Source organism: Triticum aestivum, chromosome 6B, assembly GCF_018294505.1.
Source record: "Triticum aestivum cultivar Chinese Spring chromosome 6B, IWGSC CS RefSeq v2.1, whole genome shotgun sequence".
Lineage (NCBI taxonomy): Eukaryota > Viridiplantae > Streptophyta > Magnoliopsida > Poales > Poaceae > Triticum > Triticum aestivum.
In genome coordinates, this window is record NC_057810.1 from 655,613,737 (window position 1) to 655,628,836 (window position 15,100).

General features: G+C 44.9%; 1 pseudogene; it reads left to right on the top strand.

Annotated features, from left to right (window-relative positions):
* Nucleotides 1–1,880: 1,880 nt before the first annotated feature.
* On the top strand, nt 1,881–2,186 carry LOC123139524 (18.6 kDa class III heat shock protein-like; annotated as a pseudogene).
* The last annotated feature ends 12,914 nt before the right edge of the window (nt 2,187–15,100 follow it).

Here is a 15,100-nt window from a genome sequence, read left to right on the forward strand (position 1 = left end):
TTTTCAAATTGATAAACTTTTTTCCAAAATCGATGAACCTTTTTCCATTTTTTTATGAACTTTTTTCATGATTGGTGAACTTTTTCCGAATTCGTGAACCCTTTTTGAATATCCATGAAATCTTTTCAAATTGATGAACTTTTTTTCAAAATCGATGAATCTTTTGTAACTTTATGAACTTTTTTTTTTAAAAAAAATTGAACTTCTTTCGAATTCGTGAACCCTTTTTTGAAAACCCGTGAACTCTTTTTAAAATTGATGAACTTTTTTCGAAAATCGATGAACTATTTTTTAATCTTGATGAACTTTTTTCATGATTGGTGAAATTTTTAAAATTTTCAAATTACATACTTTTTTAAAACATGAACAATTATTGAGAACGTGAACAAAAAATTATATACGACAAGCGATTTTCAAATATACACTGAACATTTTTTTCGGTGTACAATGAACAATTTTTAACTACACAGCGAACATTTTTGTGGTATACATTGAAATAATTTAAAACATATTTATACATTTTTTTATATAAGATGAACAAATTTTATACATTGAACATTTTTGTAATATAATCTGAACAACTTTTAACTACACATTGAACAATTTTGTGATATGCGCTGAAAAACCATTTAAATATCCATTGAACATTTTTTGATGTACACTGAACAATTTAAAATTGTGAACAAAATTTGAAAAAGTGAATAAATTTAAAACTATGAACACATTTTTAAATCACGAACTAGAAAGGAAAATATTTTTTTTAAAATTCCATGAACTTTTTTCAAATTTGATGAACCTTTTCTCAAAATCGACAAACTCTTTTTCAAAATCGATGAACTATTAATCATTTTTGATGAACTTCTTTCCAAAATAAATGAATTCTTTTTCATATTTGATGATTCTTTTTCAAAATCAATGTTTTTTTTCAAATTCATGAACTTTTCATGTTTCTGGACTTTCTTTCAAAAAAATAAAAAATGAATTCAAGATTTTCTTTTAATTTTTTTGTCAAAATTCAACAGTTGACCAGTCAACTGGCTAGCTGTGGACCGGTGAACTGTGATCGAAGGGAGCGAAGAAGGAGGCAATCAAGGGAGCGAAGCAGGCGATCCTGGGCCGGCCCAGTTGACAGCCGCGTGGGCGCCCGAACTGCCAACGGGCGCTAAAGGCGCCCGTTAGGAGCTCCCATCCCCTGACCCATAGGGAATAAGATCTTTAATCCAATAGGAGCTCCCTTTGAAGCCAATTCCTATTTCGCCCCTGTAGTGCCACTTAGGGAGCTGCTAAGTGACGCCTTTAGCGCCAGCTAAGGGATCTGGTGCTCGCGCGCAAACTTAGCAGGCTGTGGCCGCATATACGCCGCATGCTTCACTCGCTATGCTCGCCTTGCTCACCATTGACTGATCATACTGGGAGTAGACAACTTTTGCTAAAAAAAAGAGGGAGTTGATTGCTGATGTGGCCATTAATGTGTGACATGAAAAAAGATCATGGATTTTTTTTTCATAATTTGGAAATGGTTCACGAATCTGAGAAAACTTCATGAAATTGAAATAGTTTCTGAATCTGGAAAAAAATTCATGAATTTGTAAGAAATTTCATCAATGAAAAAAAAAGAAGAAAAGAAAATAAGGAGGAAGAAAAGACGTACAAAGAGAATCTAATCACACCTGGTTTCTATTTATTTTATTCTTTTATTCATTTTTCACGAACTTTTTTTCAAAATGTGTTTTTTTTCATATTCATGATTTTTTTAGAATCCGTGAATAAATTTTGAATGCACGATTTTTTTGAATTCCAAGAACCTTTTTCTTATTCGTTAACTTTCTTTGAATTCACTAAAATAATCCGAACTTGTGAACATTTTTTGAGTACGTGAAATGTTTGTAAGCATCAAAATAGGTGCTCTGGAGGAGGACAACGTGCTGGTGATGAAGAGCGCCAGCAACGGCGGCGGCGGCGCGCCAACCGGAAGCGGAAGTGGGAGGACGAGGAGGGGGACTGTCGGTACATCCGGCTGGAGCGTCGCGCGTCGCCGCAGTCATTCATGCGCAAATTCCGGCTGCCGGAGGACGCGGACGCGGGCGCCGTGGCCGCGCTGCGAGAACGGCGTGCTCACCGTCACCGTCAAGAAGCAGCCGCCACCGGAGAAGAAGACCAAGTCCGTCCAGGTCGCCATCGCCTGATCGTTCAAGCCTCCAGTCACGCAAACTTTCGGTACTGCATCGGTGTTTGTCGTCAGTGATCGTTCTAGCAGTAGACTAGTGTTGGGAGTAGAGTCCAAAGAGTCCACAGCTTCACAGCCTCTTAGAGTTGCTTTTGCTTCACAACCACCGGAGGTGCTTTTGCAATGTTGTTCACAACATCCTAGGACTTGTAAGCATCGGGACCTCTTAGTCAAGTACGTGGGTGTGCCCTAGTGATCAGACTAGCATACTCACGACGTATTTTAGTGCAACGTAGTCAAGTATGTGGGTGTGTCCTAGTGATTAGACTAGTGCAACGCGACACTGCACATAGTAGGTTTGGTCCCACCTTAGGGAGTGGGGAGAGTTGGTCTTCTGCTCTCTCGATCTTCTAGTTGATGTTGGTAGACATCTCTTCCTTGTTGTTGATGTGGGTGCGGTGACATTTGCAAGCTTATTGTTCTCAAGAACGGCATGATGTCCAAAGCTTCTGAACACGACAAGAGAATGTGAAGTGCTGCCTCGAGACATAGTACGAGTGCGGTCGATCCTGCATCAATGAAACAATACCGGAGAGAGTGTTGTAGAAGACTCCAAAATAGGGATTAGACGGAATTTGAAAATGCAAACACAACAAAATTTATGTCACTTGTATATTACACATGATCATCTAAGGAAGCTCGATATGATTACCGAAAGCTCTCAAACCAAAAGTTAAGTTTAAAAGGTATTCACAAATTTGAGGAAAATGTTCATGATTTTGAAAAATGTTTCAAAAAGTGGCTGTGAGTCCACAAATCTTATTGTGTTAAAAAATGTTTGCAATTTGAAAAATGTTATCGTATCAAAAAATCATAAATTCAAAGAATCGTAATGAATTTTTAAAAATGTTCATAAATTTCTAAAAATATTGGTTAATCAAAAAATGTTTGTTCTGTCTATCTCTTTATTATGAAAGACCAAATTGGCTCTTTCCGACATACATAAGTGAGTTAAAAAAGGTAGGGAGTTGATTTTTTTTTCAATTTTCTAAAAATATTTGTGAATTTTAAAATATCTACAAATTAAAAAATGTTTACGATTTTAGAAAATGTTCATGGGTTCATACAATGTTCGCATATTTGGAAAACAAATACGAATTTGAAAATTCTTCTATTTTCTTTTTTAGGGAAATTCAAAAAAATTCGCGATTTTCAGCAAATTCATGAATTTAAAATTGTTCACTATTTTAAAAAAGATCAATTTTCTTAAAAAGTTCTCAGATTTGTAAAAAGAAAGAGAAAGAAAGCAGATAGAAACAAAACGCTGAAACAGACTAACGGGGCGTGTGAGCGCGGTGTGGGTGCATGTTTCGTTCGTATCCCCCAACCCACACAGGGAATAAGATCTTTGGTCTGGTCCAATAGTAGCTCTCTTTGAAGCCAATTCTTATTCGCCGCCCGTAGCGTCACTTATGGGCTTTCCTCTTACATGAAGCACACCCCTACCGAGCGCTACGTAAGAAATGCGCTGGCCCATGTAGGTACTGTTTAACCAGGCGTTTCACACGACTTTCTAAAGCTTCTTGAAGCTTTCAGCCAGCCAGTTTGATCGATAACTGATCAATGTTGTACTGGCAATGCAGTATGTACAACTTGCTCCATTTCCTGTGTTTGAGCCACACGAGGCACACTTTTTTTGCCCATTTTAAATTAAATTAGATACTGTAGGGGTTTGTGAAAATTTTCAGGAACACTATCAGAAAGTAGATTGATTACTTTCAGAAAATGTCTACAAATACTTTCAACACTAGATTAGTTAGCTTAAAAACAATCGGTTATTTTTCTTATTATATTTCAAGACATTGGCCCGCTCAAATTTTTCTATGACACTACAAACCGTCCCTGAAAATGGACATCCCTAGTGACACCCAATACCGTCACGCAAAATAAAGCCAAAACATCGTCAAAGTTGCCGGCGCTGCCCTAGAAGGAAAACACCTCGTGACTGTGGACCGTCAAAGAAAATGATTTTTGGCGACATTGCCTGTTTCATCACCAGGATTTTTGTCACTGAATAGAGCAAATTTTGTAGTGAACATGTGTACTACACATGGATCAAATGGACACTGAGAGTCGTTGGGTGGTGTTGGTAATGCGTTAGAGCAACTCTAGCAGACCCCGCAAAACGCCCGACCCGCAAAATAACCGCCAAATTGGGAATCGGGGCCAGAAAATCTGCACAATCAGACCCCGCATCCCGCCCCAGCCCACAAATTTTTTTGCAGGGCGCGGCAAATCTTCTCCCCCAACTTCTATCTTCACGGGCTGGGAGGCCGACCTAAGGTGAACCCGAGTTGAAATCGAACCCAGCCCTGGGTTTCCGTCCATCAATCCAGAGCTTCGGCGCGAGATTTGGCGGGAGGGACATTTCCGCGCGCCCTTTCCCGCTCTCGCATCCTCCGCCACCATCCCCCCCCCCCCCGCAAGCTCCAGCTGCTCCTCCCATGCCGTCCCTCGCCACCATGGATGACCCCATGCTGTCTCCCGTCACCGTCGAGGTCGTGCACACCCCTTTCCCTCAGGCGGATCTCGTCGCCGGCCATGCTGGCCCCGCTGCCGTCGCGTCTGCCCGCAAGCGGCAGGGTAACATGGTCGTGCAGGGCGGGAATCCGGCTGCCCTCGCCACGATGGCCCGCGCTCCGGGCGCCAACGCCGCAGTGCGATCCCGGCCGGCGGCGGAGAAGGCCGGCAAGGCCGCGGGCGCAAAGCGGAGGAAGGTTCCGGCTTCAAGGAAGCCACCTTCTTCAACCTCTCACTCCATCCCCCCGCAAGGAGGTGCTCCGGTGATGCCGTTCAATGGTGCCGCTCCCCCCGCGAGCGAGGTGTTTGACGAAATGGCCGGAAGGTATGCCTCTTCGGTCTTGGCGATTCCCTTTCATTTTTCGCCATTATTCTCGATAGCTCGTGACTTGTTATCGTTCGCTATAGTGGTGGTTCGAACAATGCAACAACCGAGTGTGTGAACTTGTTGGACACGAACCCAGTTGACATTGATCAAGCCCCTTTCGAACCATTCAACTACAATGAAACGGAGGGCAATGTGGATGATCATGGTTGTGCGGACGAATTGGAGGAGATCGAAGCGGAAGCGTTTGAGCAATCACAAGCAAAAACTGGGAAAAGCCAAAGATCGAAGAACTACACGATCTTGGAAGATCAAGCTTTGATCCAAGCATGGAGTGCGGTGTCTCTTGATGCATGCACGGGTACTTCTCAAACCGCCAAGAGATATTGGCAAAGGATCGAAGATCAGTACTTCCGCATTATGAAAAAGTATCCCAATAGGACTCCACGCACATTTCGATCGCTTCAAGGCCATTGGGAGAATATCAAGCCTATGGGCAGCTATTGGGCAGCTTGTTTGGAGCAAGTACGCAATGTACCTCCAAGTGGCACCGTGGAGTCCGGCAATGTGAGTTTGTTTTGCCTTTGTTCAAGTATTGCATCATCATAATGTATCATGAGAATTGATTGCATCACTTTGTTCACATTGTGTAGGACAAGATTGCTCAACATAGATACAAGGACATGGAAGCTTCGGAAGGCAAATTCTTTAAATTAGAGCATTGTTGGGAGTTGCTCCAAAAGTTCAAGAAGTGGAAGTTGATCGACAAAGAATCCCCACCAGAGAGAGGCTCACTTACAAACATGGATGAAGATGAGGATGATGATGGCCCAAGAAATTTGCACAAGCCCGATGGCGACAAGAAGACTAAAGAGAAGATGAAAAGAGAGCAAGAAGCATCGAGCTTGAGGGAGAAGATTGATGCCTGTTGGAAATATGCCCTAGAGGCAATAATAAAATGGTTATTATTATATTTCCTTGTTCATGATAATTGTCTATCGTTCATGCTATAATTGTGTTATCCGGAAATCGTAATACATGTGTGAATGCATAGACCACAACATGTCCCTAGTGAGCCTCTAGTTGACTAGCTCGTTGATCAATGGATGGTTACGGTTTCCTGACCATGGACATTGGATGTCATTGATAACGGGGTCACATCATTGGGAGAATGATGAGATGGACAAGACCCAATCCTAAGCATAGCACAAGATCGTGTAGTTCGTTTGCTAGAGCTTTTATAATGTCAAGTATCATTTCCTTGCCGGTAATGGTGGCGGAGATTGAACAACGTATTGGGATACCGACGATCGAATCTCGGGCAAGTAACGTACCGATTGACAAAGGGAATTGTATACAGGATTACTTGAATCCTCGACATCGTGGTTCATTCAATGAGATCATCGTGGAACATGTGGGAGCCAACATGGGTATCCAGATCCCGCTGTTGGTTATTGGCCGGAGAGCTGTCTTGGTCATGTCTGCGTGATTCCCGAACCCGTAGGGTCTACACACTTAAGGTTCGGTGACACTAGGGTTATTAGGAAGACTTGTAAGTGATTACCGAATGTTGTTCGAAGTCCCGGATGAGATCCCAGACATCACGAGGAGTTCCAGAATGGTCCGAAGGTGAAGATTTATATATGGGAAGTTGTCATACGGTCACCGGAAAAGTTCGGGGGCATATCGGTATTGTACCGGGGCCACCGGACGGGTTCCGGGGGTCCACCGGGAGGGGCCACCTCTCTCGGAGGGCCTCATGGGCCATAGTGGGCAGGGAACCAGCCCCTGGAGGGCTGGGCACATCCCTCCCTTGGGCCCATGCGCCTAGGGTTGGGGGGAACCCTAGAGGGGGCGCCCCCCTTGCTTGGGGGGCAAGCCCCCTCCCCTTGGCCGCCGCCCCCCTCTAGATCTCATCTAAAGGGGGCCGGCCTCCTTCCCCCTTCCCCTATAAATAGAGGGGCGAGGGGAGGGCTGCACACCACATCCAAGGTGCAGCCCCTCCCCTCCCCAACACCTCTCCTCCTCCGTTAAGAGCTTGGCGAAGCCATGCCGGAGTACTGCCGCTCCACCACCACCACGCCGTCGTGCTGCTGTTGGAGCCCTCTTCCTCAACCTCTCCTCCCCCCTTGCTGGATCAAGAAGGAGGAGACGTCACCGCTCCATACGTGTGTTGAACGCGGAGGTGTCGTCCGTTCGGCGCTAGGATCATCGGTGATTTGGATCACGACGAGTATGACTCCATCAACCCCATTCTCTTGAATGCTTCCGCTCGCGATCTACAAGGGTATGTAGATGCACTCCTCTCTCTTGTTGCTAGATGACTCCATAGATTGATCTTGGTGATGCATAGAAAATTTTTATTTTCTGCAACATTCCCCTACAGTGATATCAGAGCCAAGTTTATGCGTAGTTTCTATGCACGAGTAGAACACAAAATTGTTGTGGGCGTTGATTTTGTCAATTTTCTTGCCACTACTAGTCTTATCTTGTTTCGGCGGCATTGTGGGATGAAGCGGCCCGGAACGACCTTACACGTATGCTTACGTGAGACAGGTTCCACCGACTGACATGCACTAGTTGCATAAGGTGGATAGCGAGTGTCTGTCTCTCCCACTTTAGTCGGATCGGATTCAATGAAAAGGGTCCTTATGAAGGGTAAATAGAAATTGGCATATCACGTTGTGGTTTTTGGCGTAGGTAAGAAACGTTCTTGCTAGAACCCTATTGCAGCCACGTAAAAACATGCAACAACAATTAGAGGACCTCTAACTTGTTTTGCAGCATATGCCTTGGGATGTGATATGGCCAAAAAGGATGTGATGAATGAAATATATGTGATGTATGAGATTGATCATGTTCTTGTAATAGGAATCATGACTTGCATGTCGATGAGTATGAAAACTGGCAGGAGCCATAGGAGTTGTCTTTATTTATTGTATGACCTGCGTGTCATTGAATAACGCCATGTAATTACTTTACTTTATTGCTAAACCGTTAGCCATAGTAGTAGAAGTAATCATTGGCGTGACAACTTCATGAAGACACAATGATGGAGATCATGATGATGGAGATCATGGTGTCATGCCGGTGATGATGATGATCATGGCGCCCCGAAGATGGAGATCAAAAGGAGCAAAATGATATTGGCCATATCATGTCACTATTTGATTGCATGTGATGTTTATCATGTTTTACATCTTATTTGCTTAGAACGACGGTAGCATAAATAAGATGATCCCTCATAATAATTTCAAGAAAGTGTTCCCCCTAACTGTGCGCCGTTGCGAAAGTTCGTTGTCTCGAAGCACCACGTGATGATCGGGTGTGATAGATTCTAACGTTCATATACAACGGGTGTAAGCCAGATTTACACATGCAAAACACTTAGGTTGACTTAACGAGCCTAGCATGTACAGACATGGCCTCGGAACACAAGAGACCGAAAGGTCGAACATGAGTCGTATAGAAGATACGATCAACATGAAGATGTTCACCGATGATGACTAGTACGTCTCACGTGATGATCGGACACGGCCTAGTTGACTCGGATCATGTATCACTTAGATGACTAGAGGGATGTCTATCTGAGTGGGAGTTCATTATATAATTTGATTAGATGAACTTAATTATCATGAACTTAGTCTAAAATCTTTGCAATATGTCTTGTAGATCAAATGTCCCACGCTAATGTTGCCCTCAACTTCAACGCGTTCCTAGAGAAAACCAAGCTGAAAGACGATGGCAGCAACTATACGGACTGGGTTCGGAACTTGAGGATCATCCTGATAGCTGCCAAGAAAGCATATGTCCTAGATGCACCGCTAGGTGAAGCACCCGTTTTCCCAGCAACTCAAGACGTTATGAACGCCTGGCAGTCGCGTAGTGATGATTACTCCCTGGTTCAGTGCGGCATGCTTTACAGCTTAGAACCGGGGCTCCAAAAGCGTTTTGAGCAGCACAGAGCATATGAGATGTTCCAAGAGCTGAAGATGGTTTTCCAAGCTCATGCCCGGGTCGGGAGATATGGAGTCTCTGACAAGTTCTACAGCTGTAAGATGGAGGAGAATGGTTCTGTCAGCGAGCACATACTCAAAATGTCTGGGTTGCACAACCGCTTGTCTCAGCTGGGAGTTAATCTCCCGGATGACGCGGTCATTGACAGAATCCTCCAGTTGCTCCCACCTAGCTACAAGAGCTTTGTGATGAACTACAACATGCAGGGGATGGTGAAAACCATTCCTGAGGTATTTTCAATGCTGAAATCAGCGGAGGTGGAGATCAAAAAGGAACATCAAGTGTTGATGGTCAATAAAACCACTAGTTTCAAGAAAGGCAAGGGTAAGAAGAACTTCAAGAAGGACGGCAAGAGAGTTGTCGCGCCTGGTAAGCCAGTTGCCGGGAAGAAGCCAAAGCATGGACCCAAACCTGAGACTGAGTGCTTTTATTGCAAGGGAAGCGGGCACTGGAAGCGGAACTGCCCCAAGTACTTAGCGGACAAGAAGGCCGGCAACACCAAAGGTATCTGTGATATACATGTAATTTATGTGTACCTTACCAGTACTCGTAGTAGCTCCTGGGTATTTGATACCAGCGCGGTTGCTCATATTTGTAACTCAAAACAGGAGCTGCGGAATAAGCGGAGACTGGCGAAGGACGAGGTGACGATGCGCGTCGGGAATGGTTCCAAGGTCGACATGATCGCCGTCGGCACGCTACCTCCACATTTACCTACGGGGTTAGTTTTAAACCTCAATAATTGTTATTTAGTGCCAGCTTTGAGCATGAACATTGTATCTGGATCTCGTTTAATACGAGATGGCTACTCATTTAAATCCGAGAATAATGGTTGTTCCATTTATATGAGAGATATATTTTATGGTCATGCCCCGCTGGTCAATGGTTTATTCTTAATGAATCTCAAACGTGATGTTACACATATTTATAGTGTGAATACCAAAAGATGTAAGGTTCATAATGATAGTCCCACATACTTGTGGCACTGCCGCCTTGGTCACATTGGTATCAAACGCATGAAGAAGCTCCATGCTGATGGACTTTTAGAGTCTCTTGATTACGAATCATTTGACACATGCGAACCATGCCTCATGGGCAAAATGACCAAGACTCCGTTCTCCGGTACAATGGAGCGAGCAACCAACTTATTGGAAATCATACATACTGATGTGTGCGGTCCAATGAGCATTGAGGCTCGCGGAGGCTACCGTTATGTTATCACTCTCAATGATGACTTAAGTAGATCTGGGTATGTCTACTTGATGAAACATAAGTCTGAGACCTTTGAAAAGTTCAAGGAATTTCAGAATGAGGTAGAGAATCAACGTGACCAAAAAATAAAGTTCTTACGATCAGATCGTGGGGGAGAATATTTAAGTCACGAATTTGGTACGCACTTAAGGAAATGTGGAATCGTTTCACAACTCACGCTGCCTGGAACACCTCAACATAACGGTGTGTCCGAATGTCGTAATCGCACTTTGCTGGATATGGTGCGATCTATGATGTCACTCACCGATTTACCGCTATCATTTTGGGGATACGCTCTAGAGACAACTACATTCACTTTAAATCGGGCACCGTATAAATCCGTTGAGAGGACACCGTCTGAATTATGGTTTGGGAAGAAACCTAAGTTGTCGTTTCTAAAAGTTTGGGGATGCAATGCTTATGTCAAGAAACTTCAACCTGAAAAGCTCGAACCCAAGTCGGAAAAATGCGTCTTCATAGGATACCCTAAGGAAACCATTGGGTATACCTTCTACCTTAGATCCGAAGGCAAGATCTTTGTTGCCAAGAACGGGTCCTTTCTGGAGAAAGAGTTTCCCTCGAAAGAAATAAGTGGGAGGAAAGTAGAACTCGATAAAGTACCGCCTCTTGAACCGGAAAGTAGCGCAGCTCAGGAAGATGTTCCTGTGGTGCCTGCACCGACTAGAGAGGAAGTTAATGATGATGATCAAGGTACTTCGGATCAAGTTGCTACTGAACTTCGTAGGTCCACAATGACACGTTCCACACCAGAATGGTATGGCAACCCTGTCCTGGTAATCATGTTGTTAGACAACGGTGAACCTTCAAACTATGAAGAAGCGATGGCGGGCCCAGATTCCAACAAATGGCTTGAAGCCATGCAATCCGAGATAGGATCCATGTATGAAAACAAAGTATGGACTTTCACAGACTTGCCCAATGATCGGCGAGCGATAGAAAATAAATGGATCTTTAAGAAGAAGACGGATGCGGATGGTAATGTTACCATCTATAAAGCTCGACTTGTCGCTAAGGGTTATCGACGAGTTCAAGGGGTTGACTATGATGAGACCTTCTCACCCGTAGCGAAGCTGAATTCCGTTCGAATCATGTTAGCAATTGCCGCATTCTACGATTATGAGATATGGCAAATGGACGTCAAAACGGCATTCCTTAACGGCTTCCTTAAGGAATAATTGTATATGATGCAGCCGGAAGGTTTTGTCGATCCTAAGAATGCTAACAAGGTATGCAAGCTCTGGCGCTCCATCTATGGGCTGGTGCAAGCATCTCGGAGTTGGAACATTCGCTTTGATGAAATGATCAAAGCGTTTGGATTTATGCAGACTTATGGAGAAGCCTACGTTTACAAGAAAGTGAGTGGGAGCTCTATAGCATTTCTCATATTATATGTAGATGACATACTTTTGATGGGAAATTATATAGAACTTTTGGACAGCATTAAGGCCTACTTGAATAAGTGTTTTTCAATGAAGGACCTTGGAGAAGCTGCTTACATATTAGGCATCAAGATCTATAGAGATAGATCGAGACGCCTCATAGGTCTTTCACAAAGCACATACCTTGATAAGATATTGAAGAAGTTCAATACGGATCAGTCCAAGAAGGGGTTCTTGCCTGTGTTGCAAGGTGTGAAATTGAGCTCGGCTCAATGCCCGACCACGGCAGAAGATAGAGAAAAGATGAGTGTCATCCCCTATGCCTCGGCCATAGGGTCTATTATGTATGCCATGCTGTGTACCAGACCTGATGTAAACCTTCCCGTAAGTTTGGGAGGAAGGTACCAAAGTAATCCCGGCATGGAACACTGGACAGCGGTCAAGAATATAAGTACCTGAAAAGGACTAAGGATATGTTTCTCATTTATGGAGGTGACGAAGAGCTCGTCGTAAAGGGTTACGTCGATGCTAGCTTCGGCACAGATCTGGATGACTCTAAGTCTCAAACCGGATACGTGTATATTCTGAATGGTGGGGCAGTAAGCTGGTGCAGTTGCAAGCAAAGCGTCGTGGCGGGATCTACATGTGAAGCGGAATACATGACAGCCTCGGAGGCAGCACATGAAGCAATCTGGATGAAGGAGTTCATTACCGACCTAGGAGTTATTCCCAATGCGTCGGGGCCGATGACTCTCTTCTGTGACAACACTTGAGCCATTGCCCTTGCCAAGGAGCCTAGGATTCACAAGAAGACCAGGCACATCAAGCGTCGCTTCAACTCCATTCATGAAAATGTTCAAGATGGAGACATAGATATTTGCGAAGTACATACGGATCTCAATGTCGCAGATCTGTTGACTAAACCTCTTCCACGAGCAAAACATGATCAACACCAGAACTCTATGGGTGTTCAATTCATCACAATGTAACTAGATTATTGACTCTAGTGCAAGTGGGAGACTGTTGGAAATATGCCCTAGAGGCAATAATAAAATGGTTATTATTATATTTCCTTGTTCATGATAATTGTCTATCGTTCATGCTATAGTTGTGTTATCCGGAAATCGTAATACATGTGTGAATGCATAGACCACAACATGTCCCTAGTGAGCCTCTAGTTGACTAGCTCGTTGATCAATGGATGGTTATGGTTTCCTGACCATGGACATTGGATGTCATTGATAACGGGATCACATCATTGGGAGAATGATGTGATGGACAAGACCCAATCCTAAGCATAGCACAAGATCGTGTAGTTCGTTTGCTAGAGCTTTTATAATGTCAAGTATCATTTCCTTAGACCATGAGATCGTGTAACTCCCGGATATCGTAGGAGTGCTTTGGGTGTACCAAACGTCACAATGTAACTGGATGGCTATAAAGGTATACTACAGGTATCTCTGAAAGTGTCTATTTGGCTGGCACGGATCGAGACTGGGATTTGTCACTCCGTATGACGGAGAGGTATCTCTAGGCCCACTCGGTAATGCATCATCATAATGAGCTCAATGTGACCAAGTGGTTGGTCATGGGATCATGCATTACGATACGAGTAAAATGACTTGCCGGTAATGAGATTGAACGAGGTATTGGGATACCGACGATCAAATCTCGGGCAAGTAACGTACCGATTGACAAAGGGAATTGTATACGGGATTACTTGAATCCTCGACATCGTGGTTCATTCGATGAGATCATCATGGAACATGTGGGAGCCAACATGGGTATCCAGATCCCGCTGTTGATTATTGGCCGGAGAGCTGTCTCGGTCATGTCTGCGTGATACCCGAACCCATAGGGTCTACACACTTAAGGTTCGGTGACGCTAGGGTTATTAGGAAGACTTGTAAGTGATTACCGAATGTTGTTCGGAGTCCAGGATGAGATCCCCGACGTCACAAGGAGTTCCAAAATGGTCCGCAGGTGAAGATTTATATATGGGAAGTTGTCATATGGTCACCGGAAAACGGGGGCATATCCGTATTGTACCGGGGCCACCGGAGGGGTTCCGGGGGTCCACCGGGAGGGGCCACCTCTCTCGGAGGGCCTCATGGGCCGTAGTGGGCAGGGAACCAGCCCCTGGAGGGCTGGGCGCATCCCCCCTTGGGCCCATGCGCCTAGGGTTGGGGGGACCCTAGAGGGGGCGCCCCCCTTGCTTGGGTGGCAAGCCCCTCCCCTTAGCCGCCGCCCCCCCTCTAGATCTCATCTAGAGGGGGCCGGCCCCCTTACCCCTTCCCCTATAAATAGAGGGGCGAGGGGAGGGCTGCACACCACATCCAAGGCGTAGCCCCTCCCCTCCCCAACACCTCTCCTCCTCCGTTAAGAGCTTGGCGAAGCCCTACCGGAGTACTGCCGCTCCACCACCACCACGCCGTCGTGCTGCTGTTGGAGCCCTCTTCCTCAACCTCTCCTTCCCCCTTGCTGGATCAAGAAGTAGGAGAAGTCACCGCTCCGTACGTGTGTTGAACGTGGAGGTACCGTCCGTTTGGCGCTAGGATCATCGGTGTTTTGGATCACGACGAGTACGACTCCATCAACCCTGTTCTCTTGAACGCTTCCGCTCGCGATCTAGAAGGGTATGTAGATGCACTCCTCTCTCTCGTTTCTAGATGAGTCCATAGATTGACCTTGGTGATGCGTAGAAAATTTTTATTTTCTGCAACGTTCCCCTACAATGCCATGGTGCAATCAAACGAGTTGATGTTGTTGAAGTCGTTGGAGATCAAGAAAGAGGTGGCCGAGAAGAAGGCAAAAGAGAAGCAAGAAAAATGGCAAATGCTCAAGGAAGAGGGGCTCCGCAAAGCTGCCATTAAGGAGAGAAAAGCACGCGCCTCTGAAAACAAATCGATGTCATTGTTGCTCGCTGAAGAGAATAAGATCATGTCAATGAACGGCAATGACATGGACGACGTCACTAAAACATGGCATGATATGGCAAGGAGAGAGATCTTGAAGAGGAGAATGGTCGCCTCAGCCGGTCTGTGTTCCAGCTCCGGTGATGTTTTCTCTGCTCCATATGGTGGCAATGTGGATGATTTCGGTGCGGGAGTTCGAACAAGCGACGGAGGTGGATACGGTGGCACGGAGAGAAGATCGACCCCCAAGATGATGCCAGACATGGGTGCAAACCTTTGCATGCCCTCTTTTGCGTAATGAACTTAGCTTTTATTTGCGCGCAAACTATTTATGTCGTTTGAATTTGAACTTGTTTGTGAAACCCTATGTCAAATTCTAGATTTGCAGTTTTTCTGTTTGCGGGTCATTGCGCTGGTGCCCGAGCAGTACCCGCATAGCCGACCC